The sequence below is a fragment of the Saccopteryx leptura genome, unplaced genomic scaffold (assembly GCF_036850995.1).
Source record: "Saccopteryx leptura isolate mSacLep1 unplaced genomic scaffold, mSacLep1_pri_phased_curated manual_scaffold_50, whole genome shotgun sequence".
Taxonomy (NCBI): Eukaryota; Metazoa; Chordata; class Mammalia; order Chiroptera; family Emballonuridae; genus Saccopteryx; species Saccopteryx leptura.
Window position 1 is genome coordinate 21743 of NW_027095732.1, and position 13015 is coordinate 34757.

Here is a 13015-nt window from a genome sequence, read left to right on the forward strand (position 1 = left end):
AGACACTGGAATGTTACTCAGTGCTAAAAGAAATGAGCTGTGCTTTGGCTGGATGGCTCAGTTAGACCATCGTCCCAGAGCTCAGAGGTTGCTGGTTTGATCCCTGCTCAGAGCACAGGTCTTTGTTTCTGTCTCTGTCGCTCTCTTTCCCTCTCCCCCTGCCTTCTTCTCTCTCTAAAATCAACAAATTAAAACAAAAATAAATGAGCTATTAAGCCATGATAAGTCATGGAGGGACCTTAAATGAGGAATATTACTAAATGAAAGAAGCCAATCTAAAAAGACTATATACTGTATGATTTTAACTCTATGACATTTCTGAAAAAAAGCAAAACTGTGGAGACAATAAAAAGATGCTTATTTTTAATTCAAACGTCTATTCTCAAAATGAAATTGAGCCTACTTTGAAAGCCAAATTTCATGAGACACTGCATTCCAGGATAGTACTTCACCCTGTACAGATGTGTCCCTTCTCCTGCTCGCCCTCGGTCCAAGTCCATCAAACTGGCTCAGTTGTGCAATTCTATTAAGACCCTCTTTTGTCTTACATTTGACATATGCACTTGGCCTGCATATTAGCTCCCCTGGGGGGAAGAATCCTTCCCAGACGGTATCCCTGCCATTTCTAATAAACTGTTTCAGATTTCCCTCTGATATCAGCTCTGATATTCTGTTCATTCGGACCTCAGAAGATCTTGTGACTTCTGAGGTTATCTTATCCTTCATAACAATGTAGTTGTTTTGTATCAGAACAAATATCTATAGATTTTGAAAAATGAATTCAGTTTCAATATTCACTGAGTTATGCTAATTCCCTAGAACCTGAGAACTTTGGTTGTTCTCCAAGAAATGGTCATCTATCATGTTTAACTTGCTTTTCATGTTAAAAAATGTATGAGTTTCCTCTTTCAGCTCTGGCAGAATTATCATTTTACTTCAGGGACCTTACTGGCACAGTAAGCACCCCCAGCTGCAAAGGGGCCACACTCTTGTCATGTTATTCCCCACTGCCAGTGTCAGCCTGAGAAATGGGGTGATATTTTGCTGAAATACCTCTCTGCCCCATTTCCCGTACTGAATGACAGTGGTCTTCAAAGAAGGGTATGGACACTCCCCAGGGTAACACAGCGACATTATAAAGTGTGAGGCTGATGTGTACATCCTCAACTTCTCTATGTGCACATTCCTAAAACTGACTTTCTTGAGACAGTACCTGAAGTCCTCACCCCTTTCATAAGACACTTAAAAGTCACTTTAAAGAGAAGTATCTATGGTAAATCCTACCTTGGTGCATTTTCCCAAGTGGCCAAACAAAGGAACAAGATGGACACTTTATTTTTTTTTTGTATTTTTCTGAAGTGAGAAGTAGGGAGGCAGAGAGACAGACTCCCACATGTGCCCAACCAGGATCCACCCAGCATGCCCACCAGGGGGCGATGCTCTGCCCATCTGGGGCAATGCTCCATTGCAGCTGGAGCCATTCTAGCACCTGAGACGGAGGTCATGGAGCCATCCTCGGTGTCTGAGCCAACTTTGCTGCAATGGAGCCTTGGCTGCAGGAGGGAAAGAGAGAGATCAAGAGAAAGGAGAGGGGGAAGGGTGGAGTAGCAGATGGGCACTTCTCCTGTGTGCTCTGGCCGGGAATCAAACCTGGGACTTCCACACACTGGGCCAACGCTCTACCACTGAGCCAACCAGTCTAGATAAACACTTTGAAGCAAGGTTTTTTTTAAGGTTAAATTTTTATTTTTTTAAATTTATTTTTCAATTACAGTTTAAATTTAATATTATTTTTATTAGTTTCAGGTGTACAGCATAGTGGTTAGAAAATCAGATACTCTTCAAACTATTCTCCTCAATATTTCTAGAACCCAGCTGGCCGCATACATGGTTATTGCAATATTATTGACTATATTCCATATGCTGTGCTTTATATCCACATGACTATTTTGTAACTACCAATTTGTACTCCTTAATCCCTTTTTCACTCAGTCCTCCCACCCCACCCCCTCTGGCAACTATCAGTCTGTTCTCCATATCTATAAGTCTATTTCTGTTATGTTTGTTTATTTATATTGGTTTTCAGACTCCGCATATAAGTGAAATCATATGGTATTTGTCTTTCTCTGACTGATTCATTTCACTTAGCGTAATACCTCTAGGTCCATCCATGCTGCCACAAATGGTAAGATTTCCTTCTTTTCATGGACAATTAATATTCCACTGTGTAAAGGTACCACAACTTTTTAATTTACATTTTTGTTAATGGGCACTGGGTTGCTTCAGTATCTTGGCTATTGTAAGTAATGCTGTAAGGAACATAAGGATGCATATAGTCTTTTTTTTTTCTTTTTTTGACAGAGACAGAAAGAGAGTCAGAGAGAGGGACAGACAGGCAGGAAAGGAGAGAGATAAGAAGCATCAATTATTTGTTGGAGAATTTTAATTGTTTATTGATTGCTCTCTCATATATGCCTTGATCAGGAGGCTACAGAGCGAGTGACGCCTTGCTCAAACCAGCCAGCAACCTTGGGCTTAAGCCATCAACCTTTGGGCACCAGCAAGTGACCATGGAGTCATGTCTATGATCCCACACTCAAGCCAGCAACCCTGAACTCAAGCTGGATGAGCTTGCACTCAAGCAGGCAACCTTGGGGTTTTGAACCTGGGTCCTCAGTGTCCCAGTCTGACACTCTATCCACCACACCACCTCCTGGTCAGGCAAGGGTGCATATATTCTTTCGAATTAGTGTTTTGGGTGCTTTTGAATATATACCCAGAAGTGGAATCACAGCATCATAAGGCAGTTCATTTTCAATTATTTGAGATCACTCTGTGTACTGTTTGCCATAGTAGCTGTGCAAATCTGCATTCCCACCAACAGTGAATGAGGGTTCCCTTTTCTCCTCATTGTCTCCAACACTTGTTATTTGTTGATTAACTGATGATAGCCATTCTAACAGGTGTGAGATGATGATAGAGCATTATGGTTTTAATTTGAGTTTCTCTGATAATTAGTGATGTTGAGCATTTTTTCATAGACCTATTGGCCATCTGTATGTCCTGTTTGGAGAACATATAGGTCCTCTGTCTACTCAAGTCCTCTGTCTATTTTTTAATTGGATTGTTTACTTTTTTGGTGTAGAGCTATGGAAGTTCTTTATAAATTTTGAATATTAACCTCTTATCAGATGTCATTGGTGAATTCTTTTTCCATTCAGTTGGTTGTCTTTTTGCTTTGTTGATGATTTTCTCTTGATGTGAAAAAATTTTTTTTTTGTTGTTTGATGGAGTCCTATTCATTTATTTTTTCTTTTATTTTCCTTGCCAAGGAGAAATATCAGAAATAATATTGCTATGAGAAATGTCAGAGATTTTACTACCTATGTTTTCATCTAGAAGTTTTATGGTTTTAAGTCTTACATTTAAGTCCTTAATCCATTTTGAATTTATTTTTGTGTATGGTGTAAATAGGTGGTCTAATTTTATTTTCTTTTTTGCATGTATTGTTCCAATTTTCCCAACACCTTTTATTTAATAAGCTGTCTTTACCCCATTGCATGTTCCTAAGTAAGGCATTTTAACAATCTCTCCTAAATTTATTTCATTATGGGATGCATTCTCAATAAGTTTTTTATGTTTGTGTGTAATAACTGATCATAATTTAATAAATGCATGTTGTTTGACCACAATATATAAATAATTATTGTAATAATAAGTCAATTTAGAAGGAAAATATTAATACTTAAGAGAGTTAGGTCATAGGAAAACTTTAAATTTATATAGTTATTTTTGTTCTAGAGAAGTATGATGAGGTAAAAGACTCTAAAATATAATAATATATTACATTAGAACACATTTCCTTTTAGAAAGTGAAAAAGATATATAATTTTTTAGGACAAGAAGAAATGATGCAAAATTTCTTACTATTAAAAGAACTTATTCTTTCATATTTGAAAAGTAGTGGGAATCAAACAACTATGTATCCCATATTTTTAAGATACATTTAAAAGATCATTTAAAAGGTTTATTAAAGGTGTCAATATCTGTAAACTGCTGGAAATTACATCCTTTGGAACATTTAAATATATATTAAAATTTTTTATGTGACAATGTAAAAATGGGAAAGGTAGTATATAATCTGAAGAGTGTTGTTACACTGAATCTAGGTATGAGAGAGAGAAAGAGGAGAAAGAGAGAAGAGAGGAAGAGTTTGCAAATATTCATACCTGTAAGTTGAATGGCATATCACTGTGGGATCATTCTAGAGGTTAAAATACTGTAGCCTTTTAGTCTAGAAGAATTAAGTAATTTTACCTTGGTATTATAGCCCAATATAAAAGAAATAATTTGAAAGACCGTTCTCAGTCAATTTCCACCTATTACATCCAAGCCATTATATCCAATGTAACAGAATTCACTGTAGGCTTAGACCCTGTGATTTTGACAATACTCACGAGAAGTACTATACTCAAAGAACAGTGAGCAGGCCAAAGTATAGGTAGAGGCAACCAAAACAGTAAACATACAAAGAAAAAATATAGCTATAAATTTCTGCATGAAAGGCCATTTAAAGATGTCAGAATAGAATATTTGCTACAGAAGAGGGATGACTTTGACAGTCTTCCTTGCTTTATCTCTGAACATCTCAGTTTAGCTTTTAGACCCTCATGGTAGAAACCTGATTATGTCAATTCAAGTAAACTATGCCAGCCCCAGAGGTTTATTCCCTTTCCCCCCCCTCCCAGGTTCATTTAAATAAACATGCTGTCCTTATACCCTCCTACCCCTCCTTCTTCTTCACTTCTTTCTGGGGGAAATCTATGGTTTGTGTATGGTCTGCTGGCATCAGGAAGAATGGAGCATCAAGTCCTGAAAATTCTCTGTCCCTATTGGCCTCTGTAGAGCTATAAATTGCCTCATCTGGGTCTCACTATTCCATGCTGGCATTTGGTGTGAAGTCTGCAGTTCTGCATAGCCACAGATGGACAGGTCATGTTCTCTGAGTCTTTCTCAGTCTAAGGTAGTACTGGGAAAACTGTGTCACACATCCCCAGGGGAGTTCTAGATATGGCTTAGACTCACACTTACATAAACATGCTTTTAATTCCTCTATATCAATGCCTTGACAGTATAAAATGGATACTAGCTATTCCCAAAGAAACCCTGGATCTCCTGAAAACATTTGGAAATTTGAAACCACCCCAAACCATGTCATCAGGCACCACTTACAATCTTAGGCAGCCAATCCTAAGACTGCCTACCCTGCCTTTCCAATTCCTCCCCATGAAAATCAAAATAAAGACACTTGCCCACAGTTCTATTCCCTCTCTCTGGCTCCTCAAGTCCCGGGAATCTTCCCGAGTGTTTCCGTGTGGCATGTTGTGTTCTCCCCAGAGAACTGCAAGTCTAAGGAAACTGTAAAGCTCCTCTGATTTCTCTTCCTAGATCTGTATCTGGGTGCACTTTACCTTACGCAAGGTAACGTGGACAAAACAGAAATGGGAGCAGTTTCCATGGTCCCGTGGCTGGGAAGGAGGGATGGTACCTAGAGAAAAAGGACATTCTATTAGGGAGGAAACTGTGTGTGGGAGGGAAGGTGGGTGCTGAGCTGGCCAACAGCGTCGAGTTTAAGACGCAGGGAACTGAGGCAGAGACCAGTTTCATCTTCTTCTGTAAAATGTTGCTAAAACCGCAAAATAAGTCTTTTGACTAAAATTAGTGAAAAGAAACAGATAAATAAAGCAAAGTGGATGTGCACTAAGTTGTCATTCAGCAAATTAACCTAGAATGGACATAATTGGTAAAAAGAAAGACTAGAACAGGGGTCCCCAAACTACGGCCCGCAGGCCACATGCGGCCCCCTGAGGCCATTTATCCGGCCGCCGCTGCACATCCGGAAGGGGCACCTCTTTCATTGGTGGTCAGTGAGAGGAGCATAGTTCCCATTGAAATACTGGTCAGTTTGTTGATTTAAATTTACTTGTCCTTTATTTTAAATATTGTATTTGTTCCCATTTTGTTTTTTTACTTTAAAATAAGATATGTGCAGTATGCATAGGGATTTGTTCATAGTTTTTTTTATAGTCCAGCCCTCCAACGGTCTGAGGGACAGTGAACTGGCCCCTGGTGTAAAAAGTTTGGGGACCCCTGAACTAGAATATAAGAAAGATTTAGTAATTGTCCTCAAGGAAATGACTTAATGTCAAATGTTGGATGTCATTGTAAACAAGCCTTTTAAAGATCACTTTTAAAGCAATACAGTGAGTGGTTAGAGTATGGCATTCATAAACACATAGGCACCAGACAAATGAAAAAGAAAAAAAGTAACGGTCCCAATGTTACACAAATGGATTCTAGTGGCTTGGGATAAATTTCCAGTGACAGCATCATGCATGATTCAAAAAGAGTTGCATCTCAAACAACTTAGAGAGAAGTGAAGGTGACATGCCTTACAAAAGTGCATTAGAGAATTCAAAAAGAGGTTTTAGTGATGATGAAGACACAATGTCAAAGATGAATGTGAAGAGCATGGGAAAAATGAAAGTAAAAATAGCATGTCTGTAAACTCACACTAGTTTATCTAATGAGATTTTAAACATGTTGTACACATAAATTAAACATAATGACTTTAGACTGTTCAATCTATAGCTCTCAAAGTGTACTTATTCATGTTTGAAAACAAAATTAGATTTTCCCATGAGAAAGTAGAAGGTCAGGGTCACTTCAGAGATGAAAGTTTATAGCAAGTGGCAAACACAAAGGGACATACTCTTGTAAGCTCATATGACAAAGCACATGACATGTCCTAGAGAGCCAGGAGGCTGCTCTGGAGAACCACTGCTTAAAAGTCAAGAAAGGATGAATAAGAAAAAAAGGAAAGAACGCTTCCCCTCAAGTCACAAGCAGGTACAGAGTCCTGGGGCAGAAAAAGACCCAGTGCTAGGGCGATAAAAGATGGTTGTGGCTAGTGAACAGGGGACAGAGGGAAGTGCAGTAAAAGATGAGGCTGGAGTCAGAGGACAGACAATGCAGAGCCAGTGAGAGATGCAGGTGTTTTCATCTGAATGAAATGACGCCAATGAAGAGGCAGCAGAAATCCAAGCAGCAGGTGCTGGTGTCTTAGTTGGCAAGGCCAGATTCCAGATCACACGGGCCCCGCGAGCCATGGGAAGGACTTAATGGATGTGGGTTTAGATTTTGGTTGGGTTTGCTTTTCCGTTTTGTTTTGCTAAAGTGCAATTGGGAAACTATTGAAAGGTAGCAACTGTTAGAGTGAACTGATCTGACTAGTATGTCTAAAACATCCATCTAGTTCCTGGAATAACCGGCAAAAGGGCAAGAATTTTTAAAGGGAGGCTGACTGGATGAGTGTCATCCTGGTTCTATCTATATTCTTGGTGGGTGCTTGATCATGGGGGTAGCAGCAGAAATAAAAATAAGTAAATGCATTGACCAGAGGGAGGGAGTTTCAAAGGTGCCTCCTTTGAGGTGAGTGAGACTTCCTGCCTTTGCACCTTTCGTTCAGTATCAAAATGAACAATATCATGTTAATATCCTGTACATCACAGGCATGGAAACTTTCATGTTCCACACAGTGAATAAACAAAGGAAAGTTCCAAGATACATTGCAGAATCATCCCATTTGTTCCATGGGATGTGGAGTTTTGAATGATTGTCACGGGACATATTTGGAAGAAAGGATGACTTACAGTGTTCCACAAGGAAGCCCTGTGGTCATCACCTTGTTGATGATGCTCTGAGTTGGAAACCAGTGGATCAAAAAGCTCATCCCGAGATCCCAAATCCAAGGAAAGGTACTAAAAGATTAAAACTGCTGTGGCCCAATAGAGAGGACATCCTCATGCTGCTAACGTTCTGAGAAGATAGAATCATTTTCTGGAAGAGAAGGCTGGCTTTGATACAGACCCCTGAGCACGAGAAGGAAGGTTTCATGCTTGTTACCTGTTTTGATGGCCTCTCATGTGAGTCAATATTTTTCCTCCATTGAGAATACTGTAAGATGGAGCCTTGGGAGCAGGTGGAGAATGTCTTTGTAGACAACATTGGAGCCACAGGCAGTCCGCCAGCCCCACACCGGGAACGGGCACCCACTAAGAACCCCAGACTATCCATCATTTACACAGATGCTGAGCAAACAATGTCCCATGTGGAGAAGCACATGGGTTTCTGTAAGTGTTCTCGCTTGTGGGAGAAGGGAGAAAATATACCCCTGACACATTCAGCAAACAGAGAGTTAAGCATTCCAGGCCATCTTCTCTAATGTGTAGGTAGTAAAAGAGTCAATAAGGTCACATCTGGCTGCATCTTCCTGACTTATTTGTATCGAACAGATTGCTACAGGGTGTTTCTTTCTAGTCTCATTATGTGTGTGTAATGCCAATTAAATAACAAGAATGAAAATTAAAAAGGAAAATATCTGCCCCTGTTGGGTTTAATCTCATTAGCGCAGAGTCAAATGATTAGTCCTAAAAGGGCTCCAACAGGCAGCAAAGACAGCATTAAAGTTGCAAATACCTTTACGTCAAGATGAGCTAATGAATCTGAATGGCTCACTTAGTTGAAGACACCAGAGCCATTCCTATAGTAAGTCCATATTATAGCTTCAGTGGCATTGTGTCTTAGTTGAACAGCAGGCAGATGACCAAAACATGTCCTACACTTCAAACCCGTAGTGTAGACTACTGTGTGCCAGGCATTTTAAGGACAGGTGTCATTTTTCCGTGGGTTGATTGTGAAACCTGGGAGATGCTCACAGTGCCCAGTAGCTTACGATGATCTTCAAGCATGAGACATTTTTTTCCCTAATTAACCAACCAGCCAGCTATAAATTTGTCAGCAGCACTGAGTAGCTCTCAGAGAAAAATGCAAAATGGAAAGGTCTGTCCAATTCCAGCCTCAGAGTGCATTAAAAATGAAAGGACAGAGCAGCTGGGAAGCACATCAGCTGACGCTGGTCCTCAGCTCAGCCTCAGCTAGAATACCAGACTGTCCGTCCTTCAGAAAGTCTGAGCAACGTCAGCCCCAGCTGTTTGAATCAAGATGATTCGAGAAGCAGCCTTGAAATGGTAGGCTATGCAAAACCTGGCCAGGCCCAGAGGGTTTTTCTCAGTGACACACTGACATGTCGCTTTACTTTCAAAGTGCTCTTATACCTACTCCTATTGTACCTTCACCCGAGAAGCAGTGAACACAGGTATCAGGCCAGTATTTCAGAGGGAGAAAGTGAGGCACAGATACGAACCCCAGCCATGTATATTGTCTTTAATTCATTGTCCCGCTGAGGTTCCAGGCGAAGGAAGCCAGGCACACACACACACACACATCAGTCTAGAGAAACCTTCACCTGGTATGCAGCATGGACATCACGCCCTCCCTGCCTGGTGCTGAAAAAAAGTACTTAATCTCCTCGGGATAGAGAAAATTGGATGTTTTTCCAGGTGAGGACTAATAAAAAATAAATTTCATGATCACATAACCCAGAGTTAGGCTTTAGGGGGGCTTCTGAATCCCCTAAAATTATATACAAAAGTGTGGGAAATGTGTGTGTGTGTGTGTGTATGTGTGTGAGTGATTTCATGAGGATAGCTTTGTCAGATTACCTACCTCCATGATATGGAAAGGTTAGTAATCCTGAACTCCACATGAGAAAGGACCCACGTTATTGTGGAGAGGCTGAAAAGAGAACTAGACCCTCCACCTTCTTGTGGAGTTAGGGGCAGTGGAGGGAGGAGGGCTCTATGTGAGGTGACAAGATCCTATACATCAACACTGGGACACGGTCAGCTAGTCAAAGTGATGGAAGCTGGGGAGGGCAGGACGCTCCCGGGGGGCACTGCTCTGCGCTGGGAAGGACATCGGGACACAAGGGTTGGACTGCGGTAGATATGCGTTTGCCAGTGTTAACCATGTGATCTTAGCCAAGGTATTTCCTATCGCTTAGGGTCAGTTCCCTCCTCTCAACAATGAAATAATAAAAATATGAAAAAGAAAAGAACCAGTCCCATCACTCAGCATTATTACAAGGATGCAGTGACACAAATCAAGACAAGTTCCCAGCAAATAGGAGACCTTTAATAAATGCTGGTCCACTTCCCCTTGCCCTGTTAGAGTGCCTTAAGACAAGATAATAAGAAGAAAAAAGAAAGGAAGGGAGGGGAAGAGGAAGAAAGAGAAGAAAGAAGAGAGGGAGGGAGGGAAAAAAAAGAAGTAACCCTGCCCCTGGGTGTGAAAATTGTAAGGAATTAAAACAAGAGACCAATCTGTGGCCTGAAGAGAGAATAGAGAGGAGACTCAGAGGCTTCCCAGAGTCAGCCAAGCAGTGGGCGGGGCCTCGGGTGCCGGACCGGCTCCCGCAGAGGGAACCTGCACAGCGGACTCGACCCCAAACCTCGGGCTTCCTCCTCCAGGGACCTTCCCATCCTCCCTCCCCAACTCCTGTTCCCACACAGCTTTTTGTTGTTGTTGTTTTCATGATTATATTCTGTCCCTCCCCATTTAATTATAAGGCTAAACATAGTTTGCAATTAAATAAGATCTATTACTTTAAGCAATAAAAGGTAATGTACCTGTATAAAATAATATCCATATCACAAGCCAACTGTCAGAGCAAAATAAATGAGGCAGCAAAGAGGCACCTGTAAATAATGCCACGTGGAACAGCCAATGCACAGGGATTGACACACTATCAGGGGAGGATTTCATCATAAAAGGATAGGATACGAGACAAGTGTCCTGACTCCCCATGCCAACCTGGGTGGCGGGTGGTGATCTAATACAGTACTTTCCAACACTCCCTGCTTTCTGTGCCCTGGATTCCCTAGGACAGTTCCGATTTTAAATCGCATAGTGTACAGCTCCCTTGAATTCCTTGCCAGAGCGGTGGAAACTAGAAGGTCCTTGACATTGGGCCTCACAGCAGTTGAAGGCCAAGAGGCTGCCCCTGGGTGGTTCTGACAATGAGAGAAATCTCACCTTGAAGACGGGGAACAGAGGGCGCAGAGCATGACAAGCAGTCCCGGCTTCATGGCACCTAGAGAGTAACACTAGGGCAAGATGCAGACCAAGCATGTGCTCACACACTGCTGGGGTAGAGTTCTTTCTTTCTTTTTATGGTAACTGATACACCATGCTTTTTTTGTTTTTGTTTTAAGAAATAAAGGTGCAGTTCTCCCTTTCCTTCCTTTTTCCATAATCTGGCAGTGATTTGTTCTGACCTATGTATGTTGGCAATTTTTACTTCATCTGCATATCTCTTAGTATTTATTACAGAAAATACTCAAACTGGCCCATCAGAAGACTCATGGATAAACTATGATCATTAGTCAATACCAACTAGCTTATTCAGAGGACCACAACAACATAAACTACTAGTAGCTAAGGTGCCTAGATTTATTAGAAGCAAAATAAGAGTTACATTCTTTCCTAAATATATAGTGACCCCTACTCTCCCAGCTCATACAAATGCATGGACACACGCTGACCTCAGAATTAAAGTGACCTCGAGATAGGCAATGTAACACTGTTTATTTCTCTGGTGACTGTCATGGGGACAGCAGAGGGACAAAGCCTAATAAGGTTTGGAGTGACTGGAGAAGAAGGAATCTGAAAGTACTGGAGTCCCCAAGAACTGCAGGGGGCGGGGGACAGAGGGCAGAATGGCGGGCGGGGTCTAAACACCAGTCACTGCAGGGGGTGTGAAGCTGACAAAAAACACAAACCAAGGCGGACGGTGCAGCCCGGGCCCTCGCCTTCCTACAGCCTCTGAAAATACTGCGGCCTGGGTTCTGTTTCTCTCTCCTCTTTGGGCTGCCCTGTTCCTGGCACTCTGCTACACCTGCATATTTTCTACCAGGTGAGCCAGAGAAATTCACTGTCTTAAATTTTGTTTGGTTTTGTTTTCAACACAGTACTCAGAAAGTTCCTGTCGGATCTATTCCGGGACCTGACAAGGGGAAATTTGACATGCAATGCTTTCTGATTTGGAAATAGATATTCTGAAGGTAAAAGAATGTTTTCTCCGTTGTACATAGCAGGTGCTAAGAACATAGTGACAGTCCTGGTGGGATGGGAGGCAGCTCTTCTATCGGAGCACACTGACATCAGTTCAATTATGATCTGTGTGGAATAAAAGAGGCTCCTTTGGACAGAATTTCAACAGAAATTCCACTCTCAGCAAACCTGCCATAGATTTGCCTCCAACAAGAAAATGATTGTGTCACGTTTGTTCGGCCAAGCAGTAGCAGAGAACAACGAGGTCTCTGTATACACCTGTGAAATAACACCCAGAAAATGCCAAAGCAGCTGGAGGACTTTAACCTTTAATGAACATTTTGAAGCTCTTCTGGATAGAGGGAATAACTTATGTGCCAAGTAAATAAAGGGAAATCTATCCAACGTGTAGCATTTGGGAAAGCAGCAGACAGGGGTCTCAGTAATGGGCTTTGGTCCCTCACGTAAGGAAACATAATCATTCCATGGCCCCTGAAAATGTTTCTGGGGTTACAAAGTCAAGCAACCACTAACAGATGTGAAGCTTGGTGGCCCTTGGCGGGACATAACAGCACATGGCTGAGGCTTGAGATCATGACGATCCCAACCACAGCGCTCCTGAGGCGCTTGCTCAAAGGCAGGAGTGACGGGGACTCCCCAACAGATGTGAAACAAGTGCTGGACATAAAACTTGAATTATTATTCACTTACTTACTTCTCAATTCAACTTTTATGAAGTAGACCTTTTAAGGCACAGAGAGGTTAAGTAGCTTGGCCAGGATCACACAGCTAGTAAGTGCCAGAGCCAGGATTCAAAGACAATCTGATAGTCTGATTCAGGGGTATTCTTTTATCCATTATACTATTTTGGGGTCATTCAGAAACACCAAACTTGCATTTAATCCTTTTTAGCATCCTGTGTATTCCTCTAAAGCAATCCTTTCAGAGGATAAACTGTGAGTAACTTTAAGGAAATTGCTTTAAAAAAATCTTATTTCCTTCT